Consider the following 16,456-nt stretch of genomic DNA (forward strand, 5'->3'; position numbering starts at 1 on the left):
GGATCATATGGTAGCTCTATTTTTAATTTTTTGAGGACTCTTCATATTGTTTTCCATAGTGGCCGAGGTTTAAGCTGAAGAGAATGGTGACTGTCACTAATGTCATGGCGCTGTAGATGAATAACAGAGAGATGTGATCAATATTTCAGGAGTGGAATCAAACGGTGATTGATTTTGAGGAGGGAGAGAGACAGGCACACACACACAGAAAGTCACTCTCAGATTGTAGGTACAAATATCTAAGTGGAGAGTACTCTTGGATGAGATTTGGACGGTTTTTCAGGTATGTGTGTGTGGAGGGGGGAGGGAATGGGCAGGAGAAAATCAGCAGGGTCCCATGAATTGATTTAAGGACTCTGCCTTTGTATTTCTATTGGGAACAAAGAAGCTCATAGTAAGTGAATAATTGAATATATGAGACAGGAATTTAGAAGAGCAGGCAGGATAGGAGATTTAAAATTGAGCATTGTCAAAAAATAAGTCAATGCATGTTCCAGATAATTTGAAAATTTAAAGTACTTTTCTTTTTTCTTCAATTATTAATTTTTGATCCTAATATTAAGCATGTTAACTTGCTCAAATTTCCAAATTCCTTTGACAAATTAATCAGTTAATACTTATATAAGCTACCTAATAAATATTATGTATAACAGGAACAAAAGAGGAGTAAGATTCAAAGATAAAGAAGTTATTCTGTCTGGCCTCCTAAATTTATATATATGTGTGTGTGTGTGTGTGTGTGTGTGTGTGTGTGTGTGTGTGTGTGTGTGTGTGTGTGTTTGTGTGTTGGTGTGTGATATCTATATCTATGCGTATATCTATGTATCTATATCTGTAGATCTAAGTATGCAATCTATATATTTCTATCTATAAATATATTGGTGAATCCCAGTGTATGGAAAATACGATAAATTCAAGCTTTTCACATTTAATGTATAGAATTCAGATGAAGGAACTTGAGCGGGCTGATTTCAACTGCAGAGCCTTTATGTTTTCTGTGATTTATCGGTGTGGAATTGGTTTTGAAAAAAAAAAAAGTGCTCAAGTTGTTTTGAAAAAGCTATTTTTACCCTGTATGCTCTTTTGACAAAAAAAGAGAAATAAAGCGATTTAAAACCTTTTAAATGATGCATCTGTTGCAATATAATAAGAGGCATCACACTGTTAAGAATAGCATCAAATCCCATATCAGGTCAGCTATTACCTTTTCATTCAGTTCAAAATGACCTTATGGAATGGGCTACCACACTGTGCGGAGTCACATACAGTAATCTAGCTTTTAAAATGCTGTTTATATATTGTATTTCACTCTTCTTGAACTAAATGTCAATTGTATGCCATTGAGTTGATAAAAAATGATTGCCAACAGACATAGTCATATTAATGAGAAATTAACATGTTAATGAGAAAAGGATATGTTATAATTTGTGTCTGGGATAAACTTTTCATTACCATGCAATGTATTTCTCATGTCATTATCACTTATTTATACACAATGTATTTGTAAATATCATGCCATTTTTGGTTTCTAAAAATGACTCTTTTAAGGAAACATTTTAAAGTTCTTTAAATCCTGCAACCTTTTGGGGGCACTATATAGTTCAATCATTATATCTTCTAAGGGAAGAAAAATAATACAATGTCAGGTGGGAAATTATTATATATAAGTATGTTTCACTGTAGTGATTTTTCTTTTATTTCAAGTATATTTTCTTAGAGTTTCAGGTTTGATTCTCTTGTATGTGCTTTAATATCAGTAACTATGGCAACAAGATTTTAAATGCTGTCTGTAGTATAAGTAAAGGGAAAAATGGAGAGAATAAAACCTTGAAAGAACATATCAGTCCTTTTACTGCCATTGTGAATCACAAAAATAATTTTCAGAATTGTGCTGTCATTTATGCAGGTGATGTATCTTGTAGGTCACAGAGAAGTTTTGTTTTAGTTTTAACTTTAGTTTTTTATTTTTTACTATGTAAGTTTCCAGTTTTCAGGATTATAATTCAGCATCTGTATACACTACAAAGTAATCACCACCACCAAGTCTAGTTTCCATGTATTACCATACAGTTGACTCCTTTCACCTATTTTGCCCACTCCCAACCCCTCCAATTTCTTTCTTTCTTTTTTTTTTTGCGGTACGCGGGCATCTCATTTCCGTGGCCTCTAAGGCCGCGGAGCACAGGCTCCGGACACGCAGGCCCAGCCGCCATGGCTCACGGGCCCAGCCGCTCCGCGGCACGCGGGACCCTCCGAGACCGGGGCACGAACCCGCGTCCCCTGCATCGGCAGGCGGACTCTCAACCACTGCGCCACCAGCGAAGCCCCCCTCCAATTTCTTTATAATTATCTATACTTCTTTACAGGCCTTTATGTTTCATGTTACAGTTTTGTGTGATGACTGACATTAAATACATACACACACAGATTCCATTTCCTGAATAGTGATAGGAGGAGATCTGTGAAACCAATTCCCAGTAGAACAAATATAACTGAGGAAAGTTATATTAAAGAAATTAAAATCACTGGGAATTATCCTAAAGATATAAAGCAAATGAACAAATATTTATTCAAGAAAATCTAGGGAATTTCCTGGTGGTCCCGTGGATAGGACTGAATGCTTTCACTGCCATGGGCACAGGTTCAGTCCCTGGTCAGGGAACTAAGATCCCTCAAGCTGCTTGAGGCGGCAATAAGTAAGTAAGTAAGTAAATAAATAAATAATTTTGATTGAAAAAAAAAAAAAAGAAAATCTACTAAATATCAGGAAGAGAAAAAGAGAGACTGTATAACTTGAGCCATGGTCTGTTCCCAGCCTCCATGCTGAACCCCTGTTCCATTCTGGGCAGCTGTCACCAAAATGGGAGGTCTCTCTTTCCATCCAGATCTTAGTTAAGAGCTATGGAATCTCTCCAGAAGTGTGGTGTCACCAGCATTTTCTCACAACCCTAGCTTCTTGTTGCTTAAGCAAACCCCAGGAAAACCTTGCCCCAGTGCAAAAACCTGCCACTGTACCTCATTCAGGGGAGGAAGACTCAAAGTACTTCAGCTACCCTCAGTTGGGCTTACAGGTTGGAGGTACTACACAGGGAGAGTCAAGCTGAGAAGACCAGAGGCTATTTCTAGCATCCATTTATATCCTAGGCATGTCATTATAAGAGAAGCAAGCAAGTGTTCCCAACCCCATCTTCAGAGCTCAGATTTTTTTCCCAGTGAAAGGTTTAGGCCATAAGAACAGAGGTCACCAGAGTTCTCCCCAAAAGAACTGATTTTATTTTGAAGAGCACGTAGGCAAGATTTAGGCTAGGGCCCCTTCGAAAACAAGAGAGCTTTTAATGGTAAGCAACCAAGGAAAAGGTTAATATCTTCATGAGAATGAGCTAAGCTTTAGATCAGCTAGTTTACCACAGACAACAAGGTAAAAAGACAGCCTCTTGGAACCAGGAGAAACAAAAAAACTTTCAAGATAGCCTCAGAAACTACCTCTGCAGAGGAACCCAAGTGAAGTTGGATCACTGTGTATTAATTTATGCTCCAGGGCATTGATAGAAACTATAACAATCAGCTATCAGTTTCGCTCTCTCACCCACCGCTTACCTCCTGCTGTGTGGCTGGGTTCCTAACAGGCCATGGGCTGGTACTGGTCCACGGCCCAGGAGTTGGGGACCCCTGATTTACAAGGCAGAGGGAACAGGTGCCACAAAAAGAGATCAGCCAGTTCACTAAACAAATGAACAGGTAAACAACAGCAAAATTAGCAAGTCCCAGAGGCACCTTAAAAATATTAAAGGAAACTTTTCAGGCTGAAAGCAATAAACCCAGAGAGGGAAATTCAAATCCACAGCAAACAGTGAACACCAGTGAAGGTAATTATGTAACACAAAAGACAAACAAATGCATAATGTTTCTCCTTTCTTCTCTTAGCTGATTTTTAAAAAGAATCGTGTGCAACAATTTGTATATAATTATATGGATCCATAGTACATAGAAATGTAATATATTTTACAATAAGAACTTAAAGGAGGTAACTAGAAGCAAAGCTATATTGGAGTAAGGAAATGATATCATATGATAAGTCAAATCCATAGGTATAAATGAAAAGAACCAAAATGATATATTAGCAGGTTAATACAACAACCTCTATAAATATGTACTTACTCTCGATTTTCTGTATAAACTTTTGTCAGTGATATACAATTATATAAAATAATAACTGCCATAATGTATGGCAGACAAATCCAGCTATATCAGTTAATATCATTAAGTTCTGAATGGATTAAACAATCTAATTAAGGCAGATTTTCAGGCTGAATAGAAAACAAACAGGATCCATATATAGGCTGTCTATAGGAGACACACTTTAAATCCAAATATACAATTAGGTTGAAAGTAAAAGGATATAAAAAGATGTCATTGCAAGCAGAAACCTAAGAAAGCTGGAATGGCTATACTAATATCAGATAATATAGACTTTAAAATAAATATTTAATCTTTGTGCAAAGCTTTTATTTTAAAAATTAAGTTTGAAAGAGTATATTACATCAGAAAGAATACTGTAGCAAAAGTCTTATTGTAGGGATAATTTAAACCCCAAACATTAGATACATGGAGTGTTTTTTCTCTGGTTTACTGTTAAGTCATCATTTAGTTTTCTTCCTTCCTTTACTTTTTTTTCTTCCTTCCTTTACTTTTTTCCTCTCTCCCCCTCCCCTCCCCCTCCCCCTCCCCTTTCCTTCCCTTCCCCTCCCTCCCTCCCTTCCTTCTTTCTCTCTTCTTTCTTTTTCTTCTGCCTTACATTTTCATACTTAAACCTATATATCTAAAATTCAAAATTCTGAATCTCAGCTTTGAAAATACATATTTTATCATTTTATATAAAGACTTAATACATTATTTTTCATATCTTCATGAATTTTATATATTTGAATATCAAATATATAAACATTTTTCATATAAAAGTCTAATTTAGTATTGTTCACATGAGTAGAACACTGATTAATCAATAAAAATAATTATTTTGTTCAGTATATCATTTAAAAAGAGTTTATGCATATATGTTAATTTGAAAAAATTAAAAACAAGTTAGCAATTAATATGTTTCACGTATTGTCACAGTAGTTTAACATTAATGCATTTAATTTTTACAGCAATCTTGTATGTTAGTTTACTTTTATTTTACAAATGAGGAGCCTGTAGTATGGTGAAGTTAAATTACACACCTGTGGTCACAAAATTAGCAGCTGGTAGAACTAGAATTTGAACTCAGAAGGTCTGGTTTCAAAATCTGAGATCTAATTTAAAAGTGCTAATTTTCTCAATAAGTAGTCACATTATTTTAAGATGTCATTACATTGCTCTAGAAATATAACCCTTTTGGCCAACTAGAGGAAAGGTTGTGTTACATGATCTAAATAGTTTTTAATCCAGATGGCTTCTTTTTCACCACATGAAACTATAATCAGTATAAGTGGTTTATCATTTATAAACATTAAACTGAGTCTTTTTTTAACATCTATATAAACTGTGTCTTTTCACTTAATTCTGCAATATAATTTTGACTTTGACCCGACATACTGTCACAGAGGATTAATAAATAACAGTAGTAAATGTATGTTGAATACCTACCATCCTCAAGACACAAATATAGTTTAAACCAAAAGATACCAAATTTTATGATGAAATTTAATCATTTCATTGCAATAAAGCCAACTGTTCATTTAGAAATATAAAATTTGAAGAGTATTGCATGTCTGTATCAAGGAGGTTATTTTAAAATTAGTTATCAAAGAAATATTAATTTAAATTGTCAATTCTTTTTACTACATAGTTAGAAATAAATACCCAATTCCATAAAATCAATGTTCCATGCCCCCCTAAAAAAGACTAGGTAGAAAACAAAATGCATTGTCATTTTTGGATGGCACTGAGGTATACATTGACTGTTACACAAAAGCACTCATGAAATAGAATTGTATCTTCTTATTTTAGCATTAAATAGCTTCTTTTGATGAATGCCAAAATCAAGTTAGAAGAAACTATTAGACTTCTTTTAGAAGATGAGGTAGAATTAAACAAAATCCTCTTAAGGATTTTACAGTATCTAATTTCTTCTTAATGTTCTTCTCCTATAATTATATACATGTAAAAAATGTTATATAGTATATAAGATAAGGTGTTGAATTTCAGATTAGTAAAAAATAACAATCTGTAAATTTGCTAACTTCATATTTGAAATTTAGATGAAATTTTATAAGACTATGGGTTTGACTAATTCATCAGAGGACTTATTTTAAAAGTAATATTTTAATTTTTTGATTACACAGTTCAAGTGTTATATAGTATAAATTTTACTTTACCAGGGAACCCAATTTTACCAAAACATAGCCTGGTTAATTTTCTTTCCTAATTAGAATTTTCTAAGTATTCATTGTCAAGGATTCAAAAATTAATTATACAATTTTTACAATATTTGTTTTTCATATAGCTCTGTTATTTAGTGTTCTCACAATAATATCAACTACTAATTTATCTAATTTATGTTTGTTCAATTTATTATAACATTTTATTAACATAATCACTCTATAAGTACACTAAATGACCAAGACTTTTATAATCTTAATTGGTGTATAATATGTTTCATATAGAACCTTTAATTTGCATTATTGGGCAAATGATATATTTTGTATTTCATAAATAATTTTACTTTTTATTTTAAATTAATAGCGACACTGGCATATCACTTCTATTCAGTTGTGATATCTTACTGTTTTTGTTTAAATAAATGTTTAGTAACTTAGCACTATCATAAAAATATCTTAGAAAAAATGTTCATCTATAATACAGTAAATACATCTAAAATAAATTTGTGTCCTCTGAGATGCATATTATATGCAAATTTAAAGCATATTGGTATGTTGAACAAACCAATGTCCACAAGCAGATTGAGTCAAAACCCTTGAGGGTGAGAAAATTGTTTTTATCTAGGCGTGACTGATGAAATAAGTTAATGAATAGATTTTTAAAAGTTCATGACTACTTGTCAACATTATTCAAATTTATTTATTAATTATTTTACCATTTAGTATTAAAGGTAAGGACCTGGAGAAGAGAACTCAAATACACTTATGTTATATGGTACATGTTCATTACCTTCTAAAAATTTAAGGGGAAAGTAATGCTATATAAGGTCCAAAAATCAGGAGAAATAAAAAAGACAAATATGTGTGTGTGTGTGTGTGTGTGTGTGTATGTGTGTGTGTGTGTGTGTATACATATATATTTGACTTCTGTAATGACTTTTACTTGATGATTTTGACTTCTTTTTTAGTTGATGTAAATTAATTTTTGAATAGCTGCATTTACCAGTTCCTAAAAAGACTGATAAATTTACGTTTGAACTGTGAAAAAAAGTTCCAACTTTTACTAACAGCAACAGCAGCAAAAAGCAAACAATACAATATAGGACAAAACTATGGTTTTCAATAGTTGGGAAAATATAATCAATATGTTAAACCCCTGTAAAACATTTTTCTATATTGATTATCTATATTGATATATCACAGTTGTTGAAAGGGGAGAAATGCTTGTGTGCCTTGACATGAGTTTTATATTTACTATTAGAAGGTATAATATTATTTAAAGACAGACTATGTAAAGATGCATATTGTAAATCTTAAGCAATCACTCACACACACATGCACACCTGGCCATGCACACACACAGACCCACATGCACACACACAAGCAGGCTTAGCCGGTAAACATATTTAACCCAATACAAAGCAGAGAAAAAATACAAAAAGTACAAAGAACAAATTGATAAATAGAAAACAATTACCAAGATGGCATGTTTAAACCCAAATACATAGATAATTCAATTATAAGCACATTGTCCAAATGCACCAATTAAAAGGCATATATTGTCAACAATATGCTGCATACAAGAAGTACATCTTAAGTACATATGTATATATATATACAACTTAAAAGAAAAGGATGGAAAAATAATTCATGCAAACACTTATCAGATAAATTCCCAATTGGCAGTATTACAAAAATAAAACTAAACTTTAGGAAAAGAACTGTTACCAGAGGGCTTCCCTGGTGGTGCAGTGGTTAAGAATCCACCTGTCAATGCAGGAGACATGGGTTCGATCCCTGGTCTGGGAACATCCCATATGCCATGGAGCAACTAAGCCCGTGTGCCACAACTACTGAGCCTGCGCTCTAGAGCCCACGAGCCACAACTACTGAGCCTGCATGCTGCAACTACTGAGCTCACGTACCTAGAGCCTGTGCTCCACAACAAGGGAAGCCACTGCAATGAGAAGCCCACGCACTGCAATGAAGAGTAGCCCCCACTCGCCACAACTAGAGAAAGCCCACGCGCAGCAATGAAGACCCAACAAAGCCAGGAAAAAGAACAAAAAAAAACTGTTACCAGAGATAAAGGGATATTTCATAATTACAAAAGGGTCAGTTCTTGAAGAAGATTTTAAAAGTCGTAAATGTATATGCATCTATCAATACAGCTTCAAAATATGTGAAGCAAGAACCAACAGAAAATGAAGTAGAAATGAATTTCAACAGGAATCTCTCAGTAATTGTTAGTATAAGAAGACAAAACATCTTTGAAAATATAAAAGACTTTAAGGTAATTGAAATGATGTAACCACTCCAAAACAGTAGAAAATCAGTTTTCTCAAGTTCATTTGAAACATTCAAATATGTCTGAATAGATTTGAGGGATGAAATCCTATAAATCATGTTCTTTGACCACAGTAGAATTGGATTTTAAAAATACACTGTTAAATATCCCTCAGATGTAAAAAATTATTAAAATGGGAAATTTTAAAAATTAAAAATATATCTTACCAAAATTTGGAAGATAGAGCTAAAACAATGCTTGGAGGGAAATGTATAGTTTTAAAGGCTTATATTGGAAAATAGTAAGGTCTAAAATGTATGATCTAAGTTTCTATCCAAAGATGCTAGTAAAGAAGTGCAAATTAAATCCAAAACATGTAGGAGAAGGATATAATAAGATAAAAAGAGCAAGCAGTAAAGTAGAAAATAAGCAAAAGATGAAATCAATGAATCATAAATCTGTTTTATTAAAAATTCTATAAAATTGATGAACATCTACCTAGATTGATTATGCAATAAAAGTTAATATGCAAATATCTAGTGTCAAGAATAAAGATGGATACATTATTAGGGATCCACAGATATTTTAGGAGAAGAAGAAAATGAACAATTTTATGCCATACATTCAACTCAGAGATGAAATACAGTTTCTTTGAAATATGCTAAAACTTACTTAAAAAAATAAGATATCTCAGTAGACTATATGTACTAAGGAAAATAAATTTATATTTGAAACCCTCCCCAACAAGAAAACTCCTGACTCAAATGGCTTCTCTGATAAGCCCTTTCAAAAATTAGGGAAAAATAATATCAATCCTACACAAACTCTTCTAGAAATAAAAGAGAGAAGAAGGCATTACCACTTATTTTATAAGGTCAGCATTATCCTGATAACCAAATCAGATAAGAGCATTGTGGAAAAAACAGAACTGTATACCACTCTATGCCATGTGAACCTAGACTCAAAAATGAAAAAAAAAAAAAAATGTACATATATATACGTACCCACACATTAACAAAGGGAATCCAAATGCATGTGCATATATAAAAGATAATTTAAATGAAACATATTAAAGTATATTTTAAGACATCATGATCATGTGGGATTTATTCCAATAATGGATCACTGTTTTAGCATTCAAAACTCTCAACGTAATTCACTACTAAACAGATTACCAGGGAAGCATTTAAATAAATTTATCTTATTCATGATGAAAATGCTCAAACAGTGAGCAATAAAGGAATCTTTCTCAATCCAACAATGAATATCACAAAAAAAAGAGAGGAAGAGAAAGAGAGAAAGGGGGAGAGGGTTAGAGAAAAGAAGGGAGAATACATACATAAAGGGAGGATGAAAGAAAAAAAGAAAGGAGGTGGGGGAAACGAAGGGAGGAGAGAGGGAGGGAAAATGGAAAAAACTGTATATAAGGCAAGGATGCACTCTCACCTTTTTTATTTAACATGGTATTAGAGATTCTCCCTAGACCAACAAGGCAATCAAAGATGTAAAACATACACCGAACAAAAAACTAAGAAGTAAACATCTCTTTGTTTGCATGTGGCATTATTGTATATGAAGAAAATCCTGAATAATATACAAAAAATAATAAAAATAATAACTGAGATTAGAGTAGTCATTTATAAATTATTTGTATTACTATATACTAGAAAATAACAGTTGGAAACAATTGGGAAATGGAATCAAAATAAAATATACCATTCAAATTATCACCCCAAAGTATGAAATATTTAGGGATAAGTTTTAACAAAATATGTGCATGACCTCTGCACTGGTAACTGCAAAACATGGCTTTGAGACATTTAAAAGTCCTAAATTAATATATGGAAAGATGTTATTCATGAGTTGGCTGATTTGATACTATTAAGATGTTAATTCACACCACATTGCTGAATGAATTCAACATAATTCTAGTTAAAACCCCATCAGGCTTTTATTTTGTAGAATTATACAATCTGATTCTAAAATAAATATGCAGTTGCAAAGGACTTGGAATAGCTAAAACAATTTGGAAAACGAAGAACACATTTGGAGGATGTACACTATGTGATTAAAACATAAATCTACAGTAGTTAAGATGCTGTGATATGGTTTGAGGATATACATGTAGATCAGTAGGATAAATTAGAGTCCACAGATGGACTCATCATGTATCAGTGATATTCAACCCTTTTGCCATGGTAATTCAGTGGGAGGAGTGGCTAGTTTTTTCAATCTTGCTGATGAAGCAACTTGATATCCACATGGGAGAAAAAAAAACTTGGCTACCTCACAATATGAATGAAAATTAAATTTAAATGATTTATGGAACCTGAAACGTGAAAGCTAAATCTATGATACTTCTGGATTGAAAGATAGAAGAAAATCTTTGTGATCCTGAGACAGGCAAAACACATGGGCAATTGGAAAAAAAAATGATAAATTGGACTTCAAATAACTAAAAATTTCTGATTTTCATAAATGCCATTAAAAATGAAATGGAAAGCGCAGACTGGAAGAGAATATTTGTAATACTGATATCTGATAAATGACTTGGATCTGAAATATATAAGGACTCATAACTATAATAAGAAGGCAAACTACCCAATCAAAAATGGGCAAAGAATTTGTACATCAAAGAACATGTGCTAATGGCAAGTAAGCACTGGAATGCTGCCTACCATAATTAGTCATTAGGGAAATGCAAATTAAAATCACAATTATCAATAGATACCACCACACACTGCTAGAATAGAGAAATTTAAAAAGGCAGAAAACCAAGTGTTGGTAAGCATATAAATTAAACTCATACATTGCTGATGGAAGTCTAAAACAGTGTGACCACTTTGAAAAGTATTTCGGCAATTCCTTATACAATTAAACATATACTGACCATAAGCCTAGTAACTGGAGTCTTGAATATTTACCTAAGATAAATGAAAGTATATATTCTGACAAATATCTGTACAAACATTTTATTGTCATTTTTCTCATAATAGCTGAAAATTATAAGCAATGAAAATATCAACAGGTGAATGATAAACTTTCGATCTATCCATATAATGTAATAATACCAATACAAAGAATGATCTATTGATGCATGAAATTACAAGAAAGATTCTCAAAATCATTGTTCTAAGTGACAAAACACAAATACAAAAGAGTATTTACTGTATCTTTCCATTTATATGGAACACTTAAAGAGGCAAATCTCATTTATAGGTACACAAAGCTCATTGTGCCATGGATGGAGAGAGAACCACCAACAGTAATAGATGGCTGTATTCTGTATCTTGATTGTGGTGATAGTTACTTGAGTTTATATATGTGTGTTAAAATTCATTGATGTGTATTCTTAAAATGGATGCATTTAATTGTGTTGCAATTCATAGTAATATTTATTTCAATAAAAGGCAGTTATAAAAATGAGAAGGAAAACTCAAGAAGTATTTGCGTTTTTTCCGAGCTCCACCAGCAGCGGTTTCTCCAGATAATCTCTAGGGTCTTCTTAAAGTATGTAAAGGATAGACTTTACCACATTTGAAAGTTTCCATTTTAAGGTTGCACCCAGAGAGGCAAAATGTACTGCATGCTGACTTATTTTTCCTCCTTATCTCTCTTTTTAATTTAATATAATTTTTATTTTATATTGGAGTATAGTTGACTTACAATGTTGTGCTCGTTTCAGATGTACAACAAAGTGATTCAGTTATATATATACATATATCCATTCTTTTTCAGATTCTTTTCCCATATAGTTTATTACAGAATATAGAGTTCCCTGTGCTATACAATAGATTCTTGTTGATTATCTATTTTATATATGTAGTGTGTGTATGTTAATCTCAAACTCTTAATTTATCCTGCCCCCCCCCAGCCTTTCACCTTTAGTAAACATAAGTTTGTTTTCCAAGTCTGTGAGTCTGTTTCTGTTTTGTAAATAAGTTCATTTGTATCATTTTCTTTTTTTAGATCCCACATATAAGTGATATTCTTATGTCACTTTAGTTCAGCTTCCTTATTCTGTGCAGGAGCCAGAAGACAAACAAACTAAAAAGCAAATAAAGCAAAATAAAAACATGTAAGAAAAAAAGAAAATTTACAGCACTATGGCCTAGTATAACACATTTGTTAAAGGGACTCTCAAGTTGATACATAATATAATTTTGTTCTAAAGTTACTCTCTGAACCAGTTTTTTCTTGCCACTAGTTGGAGTTACATAATCTCCACTTCCAGGCATTTGAGCTCCAATCACATGCTCATTTAAGCAATTACAATAACTACTCCATTGTCATAACCAATCAAAAGTTTTCCTTGAGGTTCAGACTGCAAAGACTGCACTGGAGAGTGACGTAGGAGGAAAGAAACTGGGCTTGGATAGAGGGTTTCAGTCTGTTTTCTCTAACTTTATGTATTTCTCCCCTCCCTTCATGAGGCTGCTTCTGTTCTATACAGATATAGAACAAGAAGGGGAACAGAGATGTAAGTGTAGCAAATGTCTTTGTGCAAGGACATATGTGATGATTCCTTCTGAATTGCATTTCAGTTTTTCTTAATCCCATAGAACACTTGTGTGGTTTTCTCAAATGTTTCTCTTTAAGATCTCCCAACTGTAATTTGATAGGGGCAGTACCTCTCATCCAGCTGGGAGCTAATGATTTCCCATTCAGCTCTGGACATCCAGTGGTCCACCTTCTGCTAGGGTTACAAACGCTCTCTTGTCTGATGTTTTAATACGGTCTAAGGAAACTTCAGTTATATTCTTTTATGGATACCTCGTTTTGCCCAGACAGAGGTGAGGGTACATTTCCAGTCTTACCTTCTAAGCTTTCATAGGTCACTTAAGTCAGCCTCTTGCCGGTAGAATTTCATGGCAATACCCACTAAAATTGCAGGGCTCACATAAGTTTTCCAATGATCCCCTGAAAAACCTCTCATTTGGTTGACAGTAAAAAGAAAGCACCTGTATTAGGGTTGTCCAGAGAAGCAGAACCAATAAAATAAATATGGATCTATAGAAGGAGATTTATTATGAGGTTTCACAGTTATGGAGGCTATGTTATGCTATCTGGAAGCTGGATGGCCAGGAAAACTGATAGTATAAATCCAGTCAAATCTCAAAGGCTTGAGAACCAGCGAAACCAATAATGTAACTCCTGTCCTGTGTTCAAAGGCCCAGGAGCACTGAAGTCTGAGGGCAGCAGAAAATGGATGTCCCAGCTCAAGCAGAGAGCAAATTTTCCCTTCTTTTGCCTTTTTGTTCTGTTAAGGCCCTCAGAGAATTGGCTGAGGCACACCTGCACTGGTGAGGGCAGGCTTCTTCATTCTATCTGTCCAAATGCTAATCCCATCCAGAAACACCCTCACAGACACTCTAGCAATAATTTTTTATCTGCTGTCTGGATATCCCTTACTCCAGTCAAGTTGATACATAAAATTAACAATCAACATCCCTACACCATCCCCATCTAAGTGGGGTAAGAAGAGATCTAGAGGACAGTGACAATGTTACTTAAAAAGAATGAACCCCAAAATAAATGCACACATACATAGGCAATTAATTTATGACACAGGAGCTAAGAGTATACCATGGGGAAGGATAGTCTTTTCAATAAATGATGCCGATAAAACTGGACAACCACATGCAAATGAACGAAACTGCATCCCTTTCTTAGGCCATACACAACAATCAAAATGGATTAAACCCACAGCCAACATCGTTCTCAAAGGTAAAAAACTGAAACCATTTCCACTAAGATCAGGAGCAAACAAGGTTGCCCACTCTCACCACTGTTATTCAACATAGTTTTGGAAGTTTTAGCCACAGCTGTCAGAGAAGAAAAAAATAAAAGGAATCCAAATCCGAAAAGAAGTAAAACGGTCACTGTTTGCAGATGACATGATACTATACATAGGGAATCCTAAAGATGCTACCAGAAAACTACTAGAGCTAATCAATGAATTTGGTAAAGTAGCAGGATACAAAATTAATGCACAGAAATCTCTTGCATTCCTATACACTAATGATGAAAAATCTGAAAGAGAAATTAAGGAATCACTCCCATTTACCATTGCAACAAAAAGAATAAAATACCTAGGAATAAACCTACCTAAGGAGACAAAAGACCTGTATGCAGAAAACTATAAGACACTGTGAAAGAAATTAAAGATGATGCAAACAGATGGAGAGATATACCATGTTCTTGGATTGGAAGAATCAACATTGTGAAAGTGACTATACTACCCAAAGCAATCTACAGATTCAGTGCAATCCCTATCAAACTACCAATGGCATTTTTCACAGAACTAGAACAAAAAATTTCACGACTACTAGGGAAACACAAAAGACCCTGAATAGCCAAAGCAATCTTGAGAAAGAAAAACGGAGCTGGAGGAATCAGACTCCTGGACTTCAGACTATACTACAAAGCTACAGTAATCAAGACAGTATGGTACAGCCACAAAAACAGAAGTATAGATCAATGGAACAGGATAGAAAGCCCAGAGATAAATCCACACACATATGGTCACCTTATTTTTGATAAAGGAGGCAAGAATATACAATGGAGGAAAGACAGCCTCAGTAAGTGGTGCTGGGACAACTGGAAAGCCACATGTAAAAGAATTAAATTAGAACACTTCCTAACACCATACAAAAGTAAACTCAAAGTGGATTAAAGGCCTAAATGTAAGGCCAGACACTATAAAACTCTTAGAGGGAAACATAGGCAGAACACTCTATGACATAAATCACAGCAAGATCCTTTTTGACCCACCTCCTAGAGAAATGGAAATAAAAACAAAAATAAATGGGACCTAATGAAAGTTAAAAGCTTTTGCACAGCAAAGGAAACCATAAACAAGATGAAAAGACAACCCTCAAAATGGGAGAAAATATTTGCAAAAGAAGCAACTGACAAAGGATTAATCTCCAACATTTACAAGCAGCTCATGCAGCTCAGTATCAAAAAAACAAACAACCCAATCCAAGGCAGAAGACCTAAATAGACATTTCTCCAAAAAGTATACAGATTGCCAACAAACACATGAAAGGATGCTCAACATCACTAATCATTAGAGAAATGCAAATCAAAACTACAATGAGGTATCTCCTCACACCAGTCAGAATGTCCATCATCACAAAATCTACAAACAATAAATGCTGGAGAGGGTGTGGAGAAAAGGGAACCCTCTTGAACTGTTGGTGGGAATGTAAATTGATACAGCCACTATGGAGAACTGTATGGAGGTTCCTTAAAAAACTAAAAATAGAACTACCATACGACCCAGCAATCCCACTACTGGGCATATACCCCTAGAAAACCATAATTCAAAAAGAGTCATGCGCCACAATGTTTATTGCAGCTCTATTTTCACTAGCCAGGACATGTAAGCCACCTAAGTGTCCATTGACAGATGAATGGATAAAGAAGATGTGGCACATATATACAATGGAATATTACTCAGCCATAAAAAGAAACGAAATAGAGTTATTTGTTGTGAGGTGGATGGACCTAGAGTCTGTCATACAGAGTGAAGTAAATACAGCCACTATGGAGAACTGTATGGAGGTTCCTTAAAAAACTAAAAATAGAACTACCATACGACCCAGCAATCCCACTACTGGGCATATACCCCTAGAAAACCATAATTCAAAAAGAGTCATGCGCCACAATGTTTATTGCAGCTCTATTTTCACTAGCCAGGACATGTAAGCCACCTAAGTGTCCATTGACAGATGAATGGATAAAGAAGATGTGGCACATATATACAATGGAATATTACTCAGCCATAAAAAGAAACGAAATAGAG

This window comes from Neophocaena asiaeorientalis, unplaced genomic scaffold, assembly GCF_003031525.2.
Source record: "Neophocaena asiaeorientalis asiaeorientalis breed wild unplaced genomic scaffold, Neophocaena_asiaeorientalis_V1.1 scaffold158, whole genome shotgun sequence".
NCBI lineage: Eukaryota > Metazoa > Chordata > Mammalia > Artiodactyla > Phocoenidae > Neophocaena > Neophocaena asiaeorientalis.